The sequence below is a fragment of the Sprattus sprattus genome (assembly GCF_963457725.1).
Source record: "Sprattus sprattus genome assembly, chromosome: 8".
NCBI lineage: Eukaryota > Metazoa > Chordata > Actinopteri > Clupeiformes > Clupeidae > Sprattus > Sprattus sprattus.
The window spans coordinates 787,675-803,445 of NC_137927.1; the positions used below are offsets into that span (position 1 = coordinate 787,675).

At 47.2% G+C, this 15,771-nt stretch overlaps 1 protein-coding gene across 1 annotated transcript in view; it reads left to right on the forward strand.

Moving 5' to 3' along the window:
* LOC308368797 (anoctamin-1-like) overlaps positions 1-15,771 on the forward strand; it is a gene marked incomplete at both ends in the record, with an annotated part of 121,160 nt that overhangs the window by 16,115 nt on the left and 89,274 nt on the right. The gene's annotated exons all lie outside the window — the stretch shown is intronic.

A 15,771-nucleotide genomic window follows, 5' to 3' on the forward strand; every position in this document is an offset into this window, starting at 1 on the left:
GAGAAATGTGCATTAAAACATGAGATGGAAACCCACCTAATGACAGGAAGCTAGCGGATTCCTGGGATATTTAGCAGCTAGTTTAATCATCTATTAGCTAGTTTGGTTAGCTTGCTACCTTCTTACAATCTAACAACTTCGAAAAACATTTTGTATACATGACGTTTGTTAGCATTTTGTTCATAAATTATACTCATCAAACTTACCTCAAAACGTCTCTTATATTTGCCGTTCCCTGTACCCTCTCTAGGGCTAGCCCCTGGGAAAAGGCGGGCACTTGCCAAGCCCGCCAAGCACTAGCCAACTCCTCTGACGACCGCCTTGGTGTGGGCATCCTTAACCGCTCCTCATCCGCAAGCCGTTGATATACCGGGCCATCTCAACGTCAAAAATATCTAGTCACCAGATCTCCGGAAACTTGCATTCACATATCCGGAGCCAGAAATCATCAATATTTTCCTGGATTTTTAATTAGTCTGGATATGACCAAAATCTACTCCGGAGATGTGCTTTGTCATTGGAAATTTCCAACACAAGATCTCTGGATTCCAGCCTATTTTGCCCAGTGTTGTTCAGGGTCAGGAGAATACCCCATCGATATTGTTTACATCCACACACCGTTGTTTGTTGACCCTTGTCTGACTGTTGTTGTCTGCAATGAATGGGGAGACCCTCATGTAGAATAGCCAAGTCAGGGACAAACAAAGATGTAAGAGTTCTTGGAGAACACTAGGAAGGGGGTAACACTGTTGTCTGTTCCTCAGCTTGACCAGGACCCCAGGACCTTTCCCCCCTTTTCCTCCTCTGGTGACGTTACCGCCCTGGTAACCAAGGTAAATAAGGTAGGTTAACGTTACATCCAGCCAAAGGACAGTTGTCTGTGTAGTTCCAGATGGCAAATTTAGTGTCATATCCAGGAGAGTCTGTCTGTTGGCTTAATTAACACTTTAGTTCTGAAACAAGAACAACAAAGCAAGAAAATAACATTTGAAAAACAAGAAAAGTACAAAGTTGAAGAAGACACTGAGCGACGGCAGCCATTGTCACTGGCGCAGTAACTTACCAGCTTTTGGTCAGAGGAGGCTGAAGTCTGTAAGCATACACTTTTTGACTGATGTTGTACACAGTCAAAAACAAACACACTTCCACTGACTGCTGGCTTGTCAGCTAGTTGGGTAACTTTGCTGGCTATCTAACCAGCTAGCTATTTCATATCTGACTACAGGTGGTGTTACAAAGGCATTGTTATGGAAACATTGGTGCTGTTGCAAGCTGTCTCAGAATAGTTTCCTACTTGTCGTGTGGACAGAGAAAACAAAATGTAATGTAGATGTGATCCTTTTCAAAAGTGATTTTGAGTTTTCAAAAGCTACATGAGAGTTGCAGCACTCTCAGATAACGGGAAAAAAGCTCTTTTGTCTGTAATGGTGGTGACTCGAGATATTTTAGTTTTGAGATTGTGCCCCAAGTTTTGAAGAAATCACCAGTGTGACAACTGCTAATACTGTGCAGGCTTTTTTTTTTTTAGTTTTACCAATGATGAGCCACTTGCATGGAATAAATAGTAGGGCTGAACAATTTGGGGAAATAATGTAATTGCGATTTTTCCCCCCAAATATTGCGATTTCTTTTCATTTTATCCTCTTTTTTTCCAACAAAACGTACTGAATGATTTAAATATGACCAACACAATATTAGATACATTTAGTGTAAAACATTCTTTCCCACATACTACGTTTTTATTTACTGCTCATTACAAAAACAAATCCGTGGCTTTGCCACTGCGCATTTAAGTAATTTGAACAAAGTCAAGTATAAACACAAGGCATGCACTTTTTAAAGTGGCCTTATGCAGTAATTGTACTTCAGGGTTAGGATAAGCAGTTGTACCTTCAAATAACAGCTTTGAAAAAATTGGAGCGCTAAAATTACTTTTAATATGCGTTATGTAGGTGCGCCTGAAGCTGCCCGGTTTTTACTGTCTGCCGAACTAGTAAGTAGCTTATTTGCCGTCTTGTGTTGCTTTTGCTTGATGTTTGACTGTGTTAGGACAGTTGTTGACTAACTAGTTGGTCAGAGTGTCAAAGTAAGCACATTTCAAGAGATTTCGCTAGTTTGAGCCACTAGCATCTCGTTAGCGATTAGCAATTGATCCGTTATGCGGCTTTAATCACTGACTGTGTCCCAATTCGACCCCTTGAGCCCTAACTTTCAGGGCTTAGGGCGCCACACTGACAAAATCAGCAGAATCCAGAGCACTGAAAGTGCCCGGATGATGCCCCCAAAACAGTCAAAAATAATAGTGTGATTTCATGCTCACTACTCGCCCTAACGGGCGCCATCTTGGCTACGTACGGAACAGGAGGAGCCCAAGCCAGCTTTTCACTTTTTTACGAAAACAATGGCGGACATGATGGTTAACGGTGGCTACGGTGGCAGAGGCTGTAGATAACCAGGCTACAGACCCTAAATGTAAATATCAGCAGTAATTAAACAGCTGTACTGATATTACATGTACTACTTACATGCCATTATCAAATTAATACCAGTGACATGAGTATGTATAGGCTACCGAGAGTTAGCATACCAAGCTATCGGGCTATATCCCCACCCAGCGCCTGAGGCTAGTCCGAAGAAGGTACATCTAAATCGGGTGACTTCGCTTGGCGAGCGGGGGCATGTGGCATGGGCAGTTCAATGACAGATGGCTATGTCAGTCATGGGACAGTGTTAAACAACTGTACTGATATTAAATGTTCTACTAACATGCCATTATCAAATTAAAGCCAGTAACATGAGTATTTTGGTTGATTTCACGATTAGATTAGATTCAACTTTATTGTCATTGTACAGAGTACAAGTACTGAGACAACGAAATGCAGTTTAGCATCTAACCAGTAAGTGCAAAATAGCAATAAAAGTGCAGAGTATGTGCAAATGTAGGGTGGACATAAGTGAATAAATAGGATATGTACAATAAGAGTTAAATATGATACAGAATTGTAGTATAAACAAAATTGAATAGCAGCAATTGAGGTAAGAGTGAGGTATGATAAGTATATACATTGCAGGTGAAAGTAAACTGGTGGTAACAAGTGAAATCAAGTGAATGAGGTAGAAAAGTACAATCAATACAGGTAATGGAGTAAAGTGGATACAGTATTAAAAAGACAATATGGTGCAAATGTTCAGTGGCTGGAGAAGGGTGTGTGGCAGTCAAGCCAGGTTTAGGGGGGGGGGGAGGAGAGTCAGGTATAGTGCAAATGTTCAGTACTGGAGGAGGGTGTGTGGCAGTCAAGCCAGGGGGGGGTGAAGTGAAGTACAGTGCAAATGTTCAATGGCTAGAGGAGGGTGAGTGGCAGTCAAGCCAGGGTAGGGGTGGGGGGGGGGGAGAAGTGAGTGGTGCAAATGTTCAGTTGCTGGAGGGGGGGGGGGGAGGGAACAGTCACTGGGGGAGGTGTGGGAAGGGGTGGGGGGGCTAACCCCCGTGGAGCAGAGTTCAGCAGGGTGACAGCCGCAGGGATGAAGCTGTTCTTGAACCTGCTGGTACGGGAACGTAGGACCCTGTAGCGCCTCCCAGAGGGGAGGAGGGCAAACAGTCTGTGGTTGGGGTGAGAGTTGTCCTTGATAATGCTGCATGCCCTCCGCAGACATCTCTTGCTCTGGACAGCCTCAATGGTGGGGAGAGTGGAACCGGTGATGCGTTGGGCAGTTTTCACCACCCTCTGCAGTCTTTTGCGGTCGGCAACAGAGCAGCTGCTGTACCATGTTGAGATGCAGTTTGTGAGAATGCTCTCAATGGTACAGCGGTAGAAATTCTCCAGAATCTGAGGAGACAGGTGGACCTTCTTTAGTCTCCTCAGAAAAAAGAGACGCTGGTGTGCCTTCTTTACTATGGATGAGGTGTTAAGGGTCCAAGAAAGGTCGTCGGAGATGTGGACACCCAGGAACTTGAAGCTGGCAACACGCTCAACCTCCATCCCGTTGATATGGATGGGGGTGTGTGTGCCAACTTTCTTCCTAAAGTCCACAATGAGTTCCTTGGTCTTTGTGGTGTTAAGAGCCAAGTTGTTGTCGGCGCACCACACCGCCAGGTGCTGGACCTCTTCTCTATAGGCCGACTCATCGTTGTCACTGATGAGGCCAATCACTGTTGTATCTAACAGGACTAAGCACGCAGAGGACCAGGGATTAGAAACGGTTCAAAGAACGAAAACGAAAACCGGTAAAGAACGAAATTTTGTGATGAACGTAATCGAAAACCGGAACAAAAACAATTTCAGCTGTTCCGGAGTGAAAACAATATTTTCAATTTTAAATAACCGGTTAATAACGTTATTTTTCGTTCCAAATAACCTTTCTTGAAATATTGTGGGAATAAAATAATTGTTATTGTTAAAATAAATCTTGAAATAAAGTTTTATTCCGGAAGTGATGGGCTTGGCTACCTGCCCGCTAAATGTTACCCAGACCGCCTGGCTGAAGTGAAACTACTGATGACACTAGCGAGCTGCGAGTAGCCTAACAGATCTGCAATGATTGTGCTGCCTGTGCCCGTTACCTAGGTCAGTGCAGAGCGTGCCTTTTCGCCTCTCAAATATATCCTGTCTCCTTTGCGCAGCAATCTGAAGGAGAATGTTTTGGAGGACATACTTTTCCTTAAACTGAATTAGCAATTTGGTATGTAAGCTATCTGTTGTCCATTTCAAATAGGCTAACTCTCGAGTTAATAGAAGAGAGTAGGCATAGGCCTCTAGCTATGGACATGAGTTGTGTTTATTTTGCGCGTAATGGAGAACGTTTTGTTGGAGATGCTTTCCGAATTTGAATGTAGGCCTAAATGTGACCGGCTGAGTTTGTTGTCATTTTGTTTTGAATAGCCATGGGTCTAAGCTGCTGCATTTTTTGCTTTCTTTTTTTTGAACGGACTTCAGTTCGAAAGACATGTTTGCGTTTAAATGGTCCTGCAGCCTAATTTCATGAGCTGCAAGGTGATATAATGTTGTTTCATTATTTATTATAAGTTGTAGGCAAACTCCATTTCCACAACGTTGGAAAAGTGCGCATTGCATTTAGCCTATAGGCTTCACGCACGCACCCGAATAATGACAAACACGCGCACCAATTCCCCCCCCCCCGCATAATGACAAACATTAGGCACGCGCACCCCCGCACCCCCCCCCCCCATGACATTTTTGAAAAGAAGGTTCTAACCGGTTAATAACATGAAGAGAAGCATAGGAACACTGGAACGGAACACAAAAATAACGTTTCTGGTCAGAACGAAACGAAATGAAAAATATTTCGTTTTTAATCCCTGCAGAGGACTAAGCACGCAGCCCTGTGGCACGCCTGTGTTGAGGATGAGGGTTTAGGAGGTGTGGTTCTCTAACCGAACAGACTGGGGTCTGTTGGTCAAGTATCCAATTGCAGAGAGAAGTGTTGATACCCAGGTGATTGAGTTTAGTGATCAGTTTGGAGGGAATGACAGTGTTGAAGGCTGAACTGAAGTCAATAAACAGCATCCTCACATAGGTGTTATTACTGTCAAGGTGAGAAATGGCGGAGTGTAATGCTGTGGAGATGGCATCCTCCGTACTCCTGTTCTTGCGGTAGGCGAATTGAAAAGGGTCCAGTGTGGGTGGTAAGCAGGTTTTGAGGTGAGCCAGGACCATCCTCTCGAAGCACTTCATGATTGTGGGGGTGAGTGCAACGGGGCGGAAGTCGTTAAGGCTCACTGCAGCGGAGTGTTTCGGCACCGGCACGATGGAGGTGGTTTTAAAGCACGGGGGGACAGTAGCTTGGGCCAGAGACAGGTTGAATATGTCAGTCAAGACCTCAGCTAGCTGCCCAGCACAGGCCCTGAGCACCCGTCCAGGGATGCCATCAGGGCCAGCGGCCTTGCGTGCATTGATCCTGCTCAGTGCAGCACACACGTCAGTGGAGGAGAGTGTGAGAGGTTGGTGGTCTGAAGTGAGCACAGCCTTGATGGCAGCCTCCTGGTTGTCTCTGTCGAAGCGTGCATGAAAGCTGTTCAGCTCGTCAGGGAAGTAGGCCGCACTGTTATGGGGGGTGGTGCTGGTGGGTTTGTAGTCAGTTATGGCCTGGATACCTTGCCACATGTGTTGGGGATCGGAGTTGTTCTTGAAGTGCTCCTCAATCCTTAGCTGTGGCAGTGCTTGGCCTGCTTGATGCCCCTCTTCCGGTCAGCCCTGGATGAACTGTAGGCCTGAGCATCACCTGATCTGAAAGCGGTGTCTCGTGCCTTCAGTAGTAGGCGGACCTCTTTGTTCATCCAAGGCTTCTGGTTGGGGAAGGTGGTGATACGCTCGGGTGACGCTGTCAATGTTGGAGTTGATGAAGTCCAGAACGGATGAGGCATAGGAGTCAATGTCCGTGTGGGAGTGCAGTGTGGCTTGAGTGGCAAACACACTCCAGTCCGTGTGTTCAAACCGGTGCTGTAGTGCAGAGTCTGCTCCCTCTGGCCACACTTTAACTGTCCTCACTGTGGGTTTCACACGTTTGATGAGTGGTGTGTATTTGGGGAGAAGGAACAAAGAGAGGTGGTCAGACTGACCTAGGTTGGGGAGGGGGGCTGCCTTGTAGGCATCAGCCATGTTTGTATATACTTTGTCCAAAGTCTTGTCTCCTCTAGTGGGGCAGGAGACTTGTTGATGAAACTTGGGGAGTACAGTCTTCAGGTTGGAGTGGTTAAAGTCACCCGCAACAATAAAGGCTGCCTCCGGGTGTAAAGTCTGTTGCTTGCTAATGGCAGAATGCAGTTCTTTCATTGCCAGCTTAGCATTAGCGTCTGGGGGGATATAGGCTGCAGTCACAACAGTAGATGTAAACTCTCTGGGCAGATAGAACGGTCTACACCTAACCATGAGATATTAAAGGTTAGCAGAACAGTGACTCACGATGATAGCAGTGTCCGTACACCAAGCTTTGTTTACATTAGGGCTTTGACTTTTGCCTAAAAATCATATTCGAAGTTCGTTTGTTTATTAATATTAATATTCGAATATATTCGATTATTTATTAATAATAGTTTGACCATTAAATGCCTTCAGTAAGACCTATATGGTATAAAACTTAAGTTGTATATGTTTTGTCCACCAGAGGGCAGTGTATCAGTCAACGTCAATGAACTTTTAAATCATTTAAATTGAATGAACTGAAACAGACAGTTGTGATAACCAATCAGAATTCGAGTTGGCGACATTGGGGCAAGCTAGCAGGCATCACGTTGAACGTGACACGTACACGTACTTTGATTGGATTCGCACTAGTGCGGCAGACTGACGCAGTGCCTCAGGAAGTGCTCATTTTAGTTGGCGAATGGTGGTGGTGAATTAGCGAAAACGGAAATGTAAGTTTATTTTCAACCCACAATGGCTGAAGGAGAAGGAGATATCGATCTGGTCGCTAATATAATAGAAACGCCATTTTCAAGACGGACCTTTCAAGAAAAAAATGGATATCGTGAGGATCGGGTCAGTTTAATGTAATTGCTTTGCAGGTGGGACAATGTGATGTTTAGTGGACAAACTTGTTAAAGCTCACATAGGCTACTTTCGGTGGACTTAATAAAACTTTGTAGACTAATCCCTGAAAATCGCCTTTTATTTTGAAGTTGTGACAGTATCCAAGCGATCATATAACTGACAGTTTACTACTCTTAATTGTTAATACGAGTGTATTGATTTTAAATGCTCCGGAAATATTAATGAAGTCTGTTGTACTCGACTATGTTAAGGTGATTCAATGCTCACTTATACTGCCTTTCTGTATAAATATATGGCTCGAGAGCCATGGCGTCATAATAATGGTATTAAGAGGTGGATTCACTCAGTTTAACTGTTGTGTAGGACATCGCTGAAGGCCTAGTCGTGAAATGCACGGACCGCCACTGCCAATGACAGCTTTGCTAACGAGCTCGCGATTCACACAACTTCATGCCTGAAAAAGCTTCGGAATCTGAATTGAAAACAACGTTCAAGCAAAGACATTTACAAAAAAATAATGCCCATAACAAGTTCGAATATTAAGGGCTGCCTAATATTCGTTTGAATATTTATTTATTTTTTGATATTCGAATTATATTCGAATTTCGAAGTTCGGAGTCAAAGCCCTAGTTTACATAGATGCATAGTTGACCGCCTCTGGTCTTACCGGAGTCCTCTGTTGTTCTATCTGCTCGGAGGATGTAGCGCCCCGTTAGCTCGATGGCGCTATCAGGAACGCCGCTGTTGAGCCATGTTTCAGTGAAAATCATGATGTTGCAGTCCATAATCCATTTATGAGTGGTGATCTGCGGCCGCAGTTCATCCATCTTATTCGCCAGAGACCGAACATTGGCGAGGAAAATGCTGGGTAGAGAAAGCCGGTGAGGAGTTAGCTTTAGCCTAGCTCGTAGCCCTCCTCGCGTACCCCGCTTTTGTTTACGGTCTCGACGCCGCCTGTGAGCACTTCCGGTCGGCGTAGCCGGGTTGATAGGTACCGCTGTCCTGGAGATCTCTGGAATGAGCCGGAGACTGTCGATAAAGTTGTCAGAATCGCATGTTCCGATGTCCAGAAGTTGCTGACGGCTATAAGATAGGTTTGCAAGGCTGTTCTTAGTGAACAGACTCGAAACAAATAGGCAGAAAACTACTATTTTACAAATACTGGAGAAACGCTGAGCCTTGCGTTGTTCACGCGCCGCCATCTTGGTATTATATACTACCGACAGTTAGCATACGTTAGATGTATAGGCTACCGACAGTCAGCATACCAAGCTAGGTAGCATTACCATTAGAATTGCATGGCAGTTATGCTAGATAGCTGGCTATTTCGTTTTCGTGGGAATCGCGAGCAGATTTGTGTCCGTCACTTCCACCAGGTGCTTAACGTAAGTGTTCTATTTGATAAACCACCCTTGAGTGACGGGGAGTGCACTGTAGATGTCAGGGCCCTGTAATACAGGACACTGTATTACAGGGTCCTGTGCAAAGTGTAACTTTGAGACACACTGACTGTGTGCAAAATTTTCCATCTTAAAAAAAAACAATTTATTTTCCCATCTTTTTTTTTTACACCACGTTGTAATCGCGGACGTTGCGGTTAAAGAAAACAATTTAGATTGTATCTGTCTCACAGAAACCTGGCTAAACGATGACACAGCAACAGCAACTTTGATAGAAGCGTGTCCTCCTGATTACAGCTTCCACCAAGTTTCTAGGAAATCAAAAAGAGGTGGAGGAGTCGCAGCTATTTTCTCATCTAAACTGTTGTTCAAAATCACTGAGCTAGTAGGTGAATAGATGAATTTACATCAATTGAATATTTTGCTATAGAGCTCAAAACCGAATCGGTACTGTTTGTTATTATATATCGGCCACCCAAGCTCTCGCCAATATTCATACAAAATTCTCCGAAATAAGCGTCCTTCAGGTCCAGAGATGTGAACCACTCCCCCTGTTGGATGGATCGCATCACCACTCCTGTGTGGACCATCTTGAACGGCAGCACCTTGAGAAACCGGTTCAAGGGCCTGAGGTCGAGAACAGGCCGATGGCCGCCGTCTTTTTTGGGTACTAAAAAATATTTGAAATAAAATCCAGTGCGCTGGGCGGTACTTCTGAGACGGCCCTTTCAGAAGTAGCTCCTGGCCCTCCTTGCCGAGCACGGAGCTTAAAACTGGGTCTTTTACGGATGTTACCCTGACCCCTGAAAATGTAGGGGGTCGCTGTCGAAATTGTATTCGTTAGCCCCGAGCCACCGTAGCCACAACCCAAGGGTCTGGCACAATGCCCTCCCAGGAAGTTCGTGCCAACTGGGATGGACAATCGACGGGCGACCCCTGCCTCCTATGCAGGACCGCCTCGACGACTGGAATTTGGGGGCCTTCCTCGGCGGGCCGCACGAAATCGCCAGTCCTGTAAGGGCCACCGGGATGCTAGCTGCTGGGGGAGGCTGGGTGGCCTGCCGCAGCCTATACCTGGTCATAGGCGGCCGGCCGGCAGTTGGACCCGACCTACGGCACGCACGCTGGACAGCTTCCCTCGATGCTGCAGTGCGCTCAGCGCGGTCAAGCCTCTCTTGGGACCCTGGGTGGAAGACATGCCCTGGTGTCACTGGGAGGCTGCGCAGCTCCTGTTTCATGGCTTCGGGCAGGGAGGTTTGTGCCAGCCAAACCTGTCTGCGGCACTGTACCGCCGAGGCCATAGCGTCACCCACGTCACTCGTCAGCTGCGAGTGTGACGAAAGCGCTGCGTCCACTAGGGCCCTGCCGTCCTGATCGTCGGGGCTCAGTGTCTTCCGAAGAGCCGCCAGGGTGATGGCCAACGCATTACCCATACGGGCCGCTCGTGCTGATGCGTTGAAAGCCCGAGTGGCCAGACTGTCAGTCTTTGCACACTCCTTCCGAGGGCACCACGGATTGGGGGATACACAGGAGAGGCCCAGGGACGTCCATGCGGCAACCCATGGCTCCACTGGCGGCATGTCCCCCAGCCCTGTCTCAGCTGTACTCGTCCGAGACAGGTATACCCGGTGGTGGGTCAGGGCTGGAAACGCCCTTCCAAACACCTCCAACAGAAGCTGGGGTAGGTGTAGGCGCCTGAAGGCCCAGGACCTTGGCCGCACTCAGCACCCGTAGCAACAGGGAGCCAACCGGGGCCTCCCTCGTCTCTGTAGAGTCGTCAGCCGGCTCTGCAGATCCGGAATGCAGATCTCCCCCGATGCTGCCCCGCTCTGTGGTGTCGTCCACTGCCGTTTGGGGGGCGTAGAGGGATAACACGTCCACATCGCCCCGTTCCTCCTCCTCACCGTAGCTCTCAGGCCTGGATGAGAGGGGACCTTCCTGGCCAGGGGGCATGGAGGCAGATGATGGAGCTTGGCCTTCCAGCCTGTCCATCCTCCGTGACAGCGCCTGGAGAGCTGAGAGGATCTGGCGCGACTCCGCGCTATCGCTCTCCGCCACCGTAGCTGAGGCAGGGCGCTTAGTAGGTCTGGGTGCCTCATCCTGAGCAGGCCCTTGGGGGGAGTAGCGCTGCTGGTCACGCGAACGCTTACGCCCATGCCTGCTTGTCCACACGCCCATGTCCGCCCACCTGGTTGGCCTGGCGCTGTCGCTCCTCCCTGGAGAGGTCGCAGGCCGCACTGCAGGGGTTGTCGACGTCCTCCAGCACGTGGGCAGCTCCAAGGCACGTGGGGCACTCCCTGTGCCCATCTCTGGAACTCATGGAGGCCCTGCAGATCCTGCAGTAGTGAGAAGCCATTAGAAGCCTAGGCTGATGTCCAGCGTCGTCCTCCAGCAATCTACCCAGGTGTTATGGTGGCCCGCACTAGCGCACGAATGCGCTTAGCAGGCGCACACTAGCCCCACCAGCTGCAAACAGGGGTATAGGGTATGCAACAGGACCACAGTGGTGGCCCACACCGGCGCACGAATGCGCTTAGTAGGCACACACTAGCCCCATCAGCTGCAAACAGGAGTATAGGGCGGGGCAGATAAGGCTATTGCAGAGGAGGCTCCTAATAAAAACACGGGAAACACAGCACAGTAAATGATGGCCTGCACCAGTGAACGAATGCAGCTAGCAGGCGCACACTAGCCCCACCTGCTGGGAACAGGGGTGTAGGGCGTGGCAGAGGGACACTGCAGAGGCCTGCACAAGCGCTAAAAGCACCTAGCAGGCTGACCCAGTTAATAAGCAGAAGGCACAGTACAGTTACACAGTGCACATTCACCCAACCAGCTGTAACAGGGGTACAGGGTATGCCACAGGAGTACAGTCGTGTCCTGCACAGTGCGTGGATGCACCTAGCAGGCACACACAAGCAGTACAAACAAAATAATAAACTACTTACCGTGCAATGTAGGACAAACAGCCACAAATTCACGACAGAGAGAAGCGCTAGGCAGTCTGAGCAGTGTCAGACAGGCTACAAGATTTCCGGCTGCCAACAGCAGTAAAACACAGAACAAAAGTATTACGGCGGCCCACACCAGTGCGCTAACGCACCTTATAGGCTCGCACAAAACCCACGGCTGCGAACAGCTGTATAGGCACAATGTAAACAAACTCAAAATAACCCGGAAATCTAGCGCATATAATTCAACAAAAAGGTTACCTGAAAAAACGAGCTGAGCACAGCTCAAACACACAAAACCACATCAATTCTCAGGGGCACAAGGCACCTGTACCATTTAGGTAGCGAATTATTAGAAAATGGCATGTAATCAGGACTTACCTGAGATATGTAATAATAATAATAATAATACATTTTATTTATAGGGCGCCTTTCAAGAAACCCAAGGTCGCCTTACAACAGTGAATAAAACATTGAGTAATACATAATACAGCAACAGCAACAACTTCAGTTGGCAGGACCTTTACAGGTTATAGGCTTGCCTAAACAGGTGTGTTTTGATGTGAGTTTTAAAAAGAGCGATTGAGTTAGGGTCAATGTTCCTGATGTCAGGGGGGAGGGAGTTCCAGAGGTGAGGGGCAGAGCGGCTGAAGGCTCTGGATCCCATGGTGGACAAATGGCTTGGGGGACGGTCAGGGTGATGGAGGAGGCAGACCTGAGAGACCGGGTAGGGACATTGATGTGGAGAAGGTCAGAGAGGTATGGAGGGGCGAGGTTATGGATTGCCTTAAATGTTTAATGGGAAGCCAGTGGAGTTGATGTAGAACGGGGGTGATGTGACTGATGGCGTCCTAGTGATGATACGGGCAGCAGCATTTTGTACAAGTTGAAGTTTATGGAAGAGTTTGTGTGGGAGACCAAAGAGAAGGGAATTGCAGTAGTCCAGGCGGGAAGTGACAAGGGAGTGAACCAGGATTGCGGCGGTGTTGGGAGTGAGTGAGGGGGGGAGGCGGTTGATATTGCGGATGTGAAAGTAGGCAGATCGGATGGTGTTGTTGATGTGGGTATGGAATGATAGGGTGCTGTCGAGGACCACACCCAGGCTTTTAACCTGAGGAGAGGGGGTAACCGAGGAGTTATCTATGGTGAGGGTGAAACTGGGGTGTTTGGTGAGGGTGTGTTTGGAGCCAATGAGGACTGCCTCAGTTTTTTCACTGTTAAGCTTTAGGAAATTGGAAGAAAACCAGGATTTGATTTCCTGTAAACAGGCACAGAGGGAGGAGGGTGGGAAGGTGGAAGTGGGTTTGGTGGAAACGTAGAGCTGGGTGTCATCTGCATAACAGTGGAAATGAATATTGTATTTACGGAAAAACAGTCCAAGTCGGAGGAGGTATATGATGAATAGGATAGGGCCAAGGACAGAGCCCTGGGGAACACCAGTGGAGAGGGGGGATGGGTGGGATGAGAATGATTTTAAACTGGATGAACTGAGTACGTCCAGAGAGATATGAGCGGAACCAGTCTAGGGGTGTGTGAGTTATGCCAATGGAGGCTAGTCTGTCAAGGAGGGTGGAGTGGGATATGGTGTCAAAAGCCGCGCTCAGGTAGAGAAGGATGAGGATGGATAATAGTCCTGAGTCAGCTGCCATCAGGAGGTCATTAGTGATTTTGATGAGGGCCGTTTCTGTGCTGTGGCGGGGGCAGAAACCGGATTGGAATTGTTCATAGAGGTTATTGTTGGAAAGATGGGCATGGACCTGTGATGCCACTACTTTTTCCAGGATTTTTGAGAGAAATGGCAGTTTGGAGATGGGACGAAGGTTGTTGAAGTTGTTGGGGTCTGAACCAGGTTTTTTCAGCGTCGGTGTCACTGCAGCAGATTTAAGAGAAGATGGGACTGAACCAGAGGTCATGGAAGAATGGATAATGGCAGTTATCAGGGGCAGTAGAGAGGGGAGGGAGGCTATAACCAGGGAGGATGGCAGGGGGTCGAGTTGGCAGGTGGATGATTTGGATTTCCGGATGGCATCTGATAACTCGCCGGCAGACGGGATTTGTAAGCATGAAAGTGGTACAGAGATGGGGGAGTTGAGAACTAGAGGGGGTGGACAACTAGACATGTGAGGGGTTAGTTGCTGGTGGATGGTGGCTATTTTTGTATTAAAAAATGACATCAGGGTGTTACAGTGGTCAGTGGAGTAGAAGTGTGGGGGAAGGGAATCTGGGGGGCGCAGTGTGCCATTGACTACTGGGAACAGGGCCCTAGTGTTCCCAGCACCTGTGTGTAGTCTCATTAGGTATACTCACGTCTCGTACGAGGCGATCAAGGTGAGAGGATGAACCGGGAGCATTCGCTGTTATTTATTAACGCGTGTCGTTCTGCTTCCGGAGGTCATGGACATGACTTTTTTGACATATGTCTCGATGAAAGGCAGAACAACGGTTACCATTCCATTTTAGACCGTAGTGATGGTCAGAGTGAGGTCGAAACAGATCTACAGTTAGATTTTCTTTTATTCATTTCTAGACTTCCACCTGTAGCAGGTGCTGATGTTGCTTTTTGTGACACCTAACAATCGCTAATTAGTTAGAATGAATGGATTTTATATTCAATTAGCCTAATGGAATATAGATTGCTCATATAAGCGGGGTGTCTGTTTGGGCCCCGAGCTGTTGGGCCTCGGAGTCGAAAATGTTGGGAACCCCTGCTGTAGACTGTGACCTACTCCATACTCATACTGTAGACTGTGACCTACTCCATACTTATACTGTAGACTGTGACCTACCCCATACTCATACTGTAGACTGTGACCTACTCCATACTCATACTGTAGACTGTGACCTACTCCATACTCATACTGTAGACTGTGACCTACTCCATACTCATACTGTAGACTGTGACCTACTCCATACTCATACTGTAGACTGTGACCTACTACATACTCATACTGTAGACTGTGACCTACCCCATACTCATACCGTAGACTGTGACCTACATGCTACAGACCTGCTTTACCAGGCTTCTGTTTTTGAACGTGTTTTACAAGAAACTTTAATTTCGATCATTGCTTTTGCTTCCTGAATATGGTACAGTTGCTGCCACCTGCTCCCTATGTACCACAAAAATGTGAACTTCTGTAAGTTTCTATGCTGACATGCTGGAGGAGAAAGCTGCAAGTTTTTCTTATTTTTTTTTTTCAGCGAGGTGAGCTCTCCAAATGCATTTTTGTAGTAATTTGGCTTAGGGCATCACGCCTACACCGTTCTATGATGGGAAGCTGCACAGTTTGGTTAGATGAAGAAGTTCAGGTTGAAGCCACACTTGCAGAGGTATAATGTGAAAGGTTTTCACTGGGTTTCTTTAAAGGGTCAGGACTATAACCCTCAGAGACAAATATGACCGGGCTTGCAAACCTCACAAATTACCATGTCCTTAAACCTAATGATGACTATTCATGGTTTAAAGGAAGGCTATTGAGTGTGAACCTTCAATTATTTCAAAATGATTAGACTAATGTCTTATTTTGTAGAAGCACAGAGAATGTCATGGAATGTTGTTTTTAGTTTTGATTAAAAACCATTTTCATGGTATATGGAAGTACGTATAAACACACTTGTCATTCCCAATAGCTGGCTATTCACTGAGTAGTCCTTTGGTCCGGCAGAAAAAAAACAGAAATGTAGGACCAAAACTTCTAATGGAACATGCAATACCTAGCTTGCTACAGGTGTTAACAATTTTGTTCTCTCGGCTGCTTTAAAGGCTATAATCCAATACGGTGGAAATTCACCTCACTGGATGCACTGAGTCAGGTTGAACCAAGGAATTCAATGATGGTTCATTTTATTTTCTATTTCTTGCACATGGTTCAATGGTCATGTAAATGTGTCCTATAGAATGCAATTGGCAGC